Raw genomic sequence first — 5772 nt, 5'->3', positions numbered from 1 at the left:
TCATTCATCATACATATTTCAAACTCACCTTACATGAGCTAAGTAAAATCTTCATATAACTCTTCATTAGTAGAACCAAAAATGATGTCATCAATGCATACTTTGAGCAAATAAGATATCACAAATTCTTCTTTTTGATGTATAGATTTATCATTATTACTTTCTATCAAAAAGGTTACTTAAGCTTTTATATCATGCTTTTGATGCTTGTTCCAAATTATATATTGCTTTAACATATTTGTAATGAGTGTTTTCAAATATGGTGGTTATTTAACATAGATCTCCTTTTTAATGAAATAACCACATAGGAGTGCATTCTACACATTCATTTGACAGAATATAAAGCTCATGAAGCAAGCAAATGATAATGGTGGTCTTTACTTCTAATCATGCAAGGATTTCATCAAGATTTAATTCATCTTTTCTTGATTGAATCTTTTAGTAGTCACCAATTTTTCTTCATTAAGTGCATTTCTGAAAACTCAATTTGGTTCTAATTATTAACAAGTTTTCCGATTTTATCGGCAAGATTTCAAATTCTCTCTCTTTTAAAAAATGATTTAGTTTAACTTGACCAATTATAATCTTGCTCATTCTTCTTAAGGTGTTTTAGTTTTAGATTGTTATATGCAAGCAAAAAGATTAACATATACACATATAATCTGATTTTAGTGACTTGATGAAAGATCATTAGTCTCATAAAGAATAAAATGAATTGATATTTCTACAACTAGGATCTTTTCATTGAATATTCTATATGCATTGCTTGATGAATGATATCCAAAGATAGAAGTATCTTTATCAGATTTGGCATTATTTTCAAAAGAACATATCAAGCATAACGTGTATGACTGAAAAATATGAAAGATATGCAATGGTTCATTTTCCATTTTTCAGAAGATCAAAAGGAGTTTTCATAAAAAAAAATAGATCTAATAGAAATCATATGTATGACAAGCAGTGATGATAGCTTTTAAAAATTATTTAAGTAGATGACTATCATACACAATTGTCTTTTTCATTTCTTCAAGAATTCTATTAACCCTATTTTACTTAAGGTGTCCTTGGTGCTGAAATAATTAATTTCTGTATAAACTTTATCAGAATTTTGGTTTTCAACACTGTGCCATGATACCTTCACAGTTTGGAAACCTTTATCATTTGAAACACTTTTACAAGATTTAGCAAATACAGAAAATATTTCAATTTTATTTGCCAAGAACAAATCCAATGTAAGCTTTTGAAAACTTAGTGATGGAAACAACATCTTTAGATTTAAAAATTGATTCTTGTTTGTTTCCTTAGTTAACATGCATAGCAAACTTTGACCTTTCAGAAGATAATCTAAGTAAGGCAATGGCAAGGTCTTTTGAGATTAAGTACATACTAGCATGAGTTGATTTTATATGCCAAAGATGGTTTCTTTAATCTTGGTATTCATAGTGCATATATTCAAAAGCATACCAAGTACACATTATCATATCTATGATCAATAAACAATAATGCCATGGATAAAAACTCTCAATCAAGCATATAGAGAATTCATAGAGTTATTCTTAATAAATTGATTAATCATTCAGCAACTTATCCAATAGTGAGTAAAGCATACTATAAAATGAAGTGATTTGATTATATTTCCAAAAGTATTTTTTATATCACAAAATTGATCAATACTTGCAATTCAGATTTTAATCAAATACTAAAGCAAAATAATGATGAGATGCAAGGATTACTGATTTCATTATTATTATTTTTTTATTTAAAATTACTTTTCATAAGTATATTTTAAGTTTCATTTTTGACGTGTGTCTAGAGCACCCATTTGTATGAAAGTTCTATTTGTTCCATGGGTATCTTGGTACACCTATGTCTACATCCTCATAATTTCATTTTGGGTACCCAAGCTTGCTTGGGTCCTTGAGAGTTAGGACATATGGTTCCTTTTGGAATCCAAATCTGTTTAATAGTAATAACTTTACCATTTGATTTAATTGTGTTAGAACGATGGAAAAAGTTGTTATGCCCATTCTTTTCATGTTTGAAATAAGTTATCTTATTTAATGGTTTGGTTGATGCATTGATAACCTTTTTCTCTAGAGATTTATTGTTAAGTAAAGGAGTCAAGCCAAGTTTTGATTTATCATAAGCAACATATTGGCTTTCAAACATCAATTTTAATCGTTCTGAACTTACAGTGAATTTGTTAATAAGAGATTTTGATTGGTTAATTTCTTCACTTAAGTTTTGATTTTCTTTAATTAAATTCTGATTTTTCTGAATCAATTGTTCTGAATTTAACCTTAAGCTTTCATTTTCAGAATTCAGTTTGTCATATATTTTAGCAATAGAATTTCTTTCTTTTGAGATTTCCAGATTTAGCTTTTTAAGATTTTTATTTTTGATAGCTAATTTTCTACATTCATCATACAAATCATGAAGAGCATTTAATAGTTCATCATAAGAATATTCTTCATAAAATTTATTTGGTGTAAAATTAGATTCAGATTCTACTTTATCTTCTAATGCCATAAAATATAAGTTAGTTACCTCTTGTAGTTCATTGTTGCTTCTAGCTTTCAATTTTTTGCTTGACTCTTCCTTGGTCAAGGCTTTCTTGCTTTTTATCTCTTTCTTCCTTTCTTCTTGCTTCCTCTTCTTCTTTGTCTTTAGGAAGCTTTTGAATCTTTCGGTGTTCGGAAATGGATCCTTGTTTCCATCACCGTACTCTTTATTTTTTGAACTAATCTGCCTCTGAGTCGACTCGGGCCTTGTTGGAGTCGACTCGGCTATTGTGGAGGATTCTGCAATCTCATTGTTAGTACGCAATTGAAGCACATGTGAGCTAATTTGAGATTTGTCATAAATAATTGTTAAAGTATCCCAGATTTCTTTAGCAGATAAGCATGCAGAAATCTTATAAAATTTGGATTCATGGATAGCACAATATAGAAAGTTCATAGCATTAGCATTCAATTGTGCTAAGTCTTTTTCATTGACATTTTGAGAAAGTGTGTGAGGTCCATTTATAATAATATTCCACATTTTATAGTTTTGTGATTGAACAAAAATTTTCATTCTAGCTTTCCATTGAATATAGTAAGTTCCATCAAACAGTGGAGGTCTGTTTATGGAAAGTCCCTCGGCAAATAATATGTTATGTGGGGTTGTCATAATCTTTAGCTCTAGTCGGTTAAGACTATAATCAATAGAAGAGCACCTGCTCTGATACCACTTGTTGCCCAGTGGATACAACCCAAGAGGGGGGGTGAATTGGGTCTTTTAAAACTTTTAGGCTACTTCTAACACTTTTCAATTAATTATGCTAAGTTGTATAGATGCACAGTGGAATTTAAACTTAGCAACAGTTTGATTTATTGAGTGAGACTTGATTAAGTAAATTGAATATGCTTGCAACTAAAGGATGCGCGGATAAGAGTTAAGCAAGCAATTTATCTAAGTAAGTAAGTGAGCAAGTTAGACAATCACAAACACAACAAACATATAGTGGTTCAGTGCACCCCAGCACCTACATCCACTCCCCAAGACCTCTTGGGAATTTCACTATAATCCTCCAGATTACAGTCCGGTAGTTTTGCGAGTGCACTACCCAACTCGTTGTTTTACACCGGGCTAACAACGAACCCTACAATCCGGTAGTTTTTCGAGTGAACTACCCAACTCGTTGTTTTACCCCGGGCTAACAACGAACCCTACAATTCCCCCAATTTTAACTTAGGCTTGGGACGCCTATCCCTTGTTCCAAGTCCCTTGACTGAAACAAGCTCAATATTCAAACGTTTTACAAAAGATTTGAAAGCTCTTAAGAAGCAAATATAACAATGAGAAACAATAAAATCGGAAGAACCCTTTTTGCCGTTGGAAGCGTGGATGATGGTGGTTCTTCTGATGTGGATCACGTTGGCTTGAATGCGAGCTTTGATTGCCAAGTGGGAGTGAGTAGATGAGCTCGAAATCAGATGGGAAAGCTTGAATGCACTTGATTTCTCCTCTTGAAAGCTCTAACTCCCTTGAACCTCTTTTTCTTTCTTCTCTCTTGAATGATCTTGTGTTGGGTTGGTTAGAAGTTGTTGAGAAGCACTTAAGAGGTCCCTTTTATAGCCCAAAAAGCAAATATAGCCGTTAGACACAAAGATATGACCGTTTGAAATTCAAATCTACCTGAAAAAGTTGTCAGTCGCGTCCCAGGCGCTCCGGGGACGTCTCCGCGCTTTACGGGGACGTCTCCGCTTGTTTGCGCTTTTTGCATGGGGACGACTCCGCGCTCCGGGGACGTCTCCGCGCTTTACGGGGACGTCTCCGCTTGTTTGCGCTTTTTGCATGGGGACGACTCCGCTTTTTCAGGGGACGTCTCCGGACGTGCCAGTTCTTCCTGTTTGTGCCAGAGACGTCTCTGAGACAACCCGGAGACGTCTCGGCTGTCCTTGATCTGTTTTCTTCAGCTCAAAAATTCTTCAATAAATTCTTGAAAAATATGGGAACTTGCCTAGACATTTCTTAACAATACTCTTAATTAACCAACTAAAATCCTCAAATAACTTGTTAAGATAAAGGGAATTATGCTCTAGTGTTTTGTATTCATCAAAATCCATTAGAGGGTCAACATACCATAACAGCAGTTCGATCGCCACCTCAATTGTATGAGGATAAAATATAAGAGCGATTGGCTTTAGTGCAAGTGGGAGATTGAAAGAGTAGATGCCCTACAAGCTAATCGCAATATGTATTGCGAAAGGTTTTTTCTTTTGTCCAAATCATGTACATGACATTTAAATATGAATAAAGGCGTTATGTTTTATCATATGCTGTTGATTATATTTATGATAAACTCCTTAGATTAGGGCAATGGTTTTAAGACTATGATGAGATCATACTAGTGAGACTTAAAATCCTAAAATCCTAATCTTAAATGTTCCCAGTCATTGGTACATTGAGTTGGGGATCAAAGATTATGAGTAGGTCAACAAGGAATTAATCACTTCTAGTAAGAGAAGATAGCATCCTATTTATTCTAATCATATGATAATTTAGGAAGCCTTTGATCAAGGCAGATAAAAATTAGAAAGAGTTTCTAATGTTTCATTATTTGAATTATCATTAAAAGATTGAGAAAAATATGAATATGAAATTGAGTTTGACATATATTCATACTCATATACATATTTGGGATGCAGTTTGATTAAAGGATTGAATTGTATGGTAACTTGCCACTAAAGGATATTTTTGATATTTCCACCAAATTCCATATTTTTCGGGTAGACATGATACGTTGCTAGACGTCAATCTTGTTTTATAGGTTTGATCAAATTAAAGAGTTTAATTCGATCACCAATTAGAAAGGATTCTAATTGTTAAGTTCGGGTTCGCGCAGTTTGGATTTAAATCGATTAGAAGAGTTCTAATAAAGTTGGGTCAACTCGCACTCACACCTATTGCTGGCTAAGTATGGAACCCAATGGGTCACACACAAGGAAACTTATCAAGGGTCTTGATGAGAGCACAAAAGTGCGATCTACACATCACTTAAATTAGCATTATTGCTAACAAATAATGATAACAGTGCTGCATTAATATTTTATTTTTGTTGGGTGCAGGTGATCGTAAATCAAAGTTAAAATGCGCATTGGGTCCAAAAGATGCATCACCGTAGGTGACCAGTCAACCGCATGGTTCAACCCCAGTTGCACATTAGAAGGAGTCTAAGTTCAGCAAGACAGTTCACTGCAATTAATTCCCATGTATCTTCTCCATATT

Source organism: Phoenix dactylifera, unplaced genomic scaffold, assembly GCF_009389715.1.
Source record: "Phoenix dactylifera cultivar Barhee BC4 unplaced genomic scaffold, palm_55x_up_171113_PBpolish2nd_filt_p 000711F, whole genome shotgun sequence".
Lineage (NCBI taxonomy): Eukaryota > Viridiplantae > Streptophyta > Magnoliopsida > Arecales > Arecaceae > Phoenix > Phoenix dactylifera.
The sequence above is the reverse complement of the archived record's forward strand: the minus strand, read 5'-3'. Positions refer to the sequence as shown.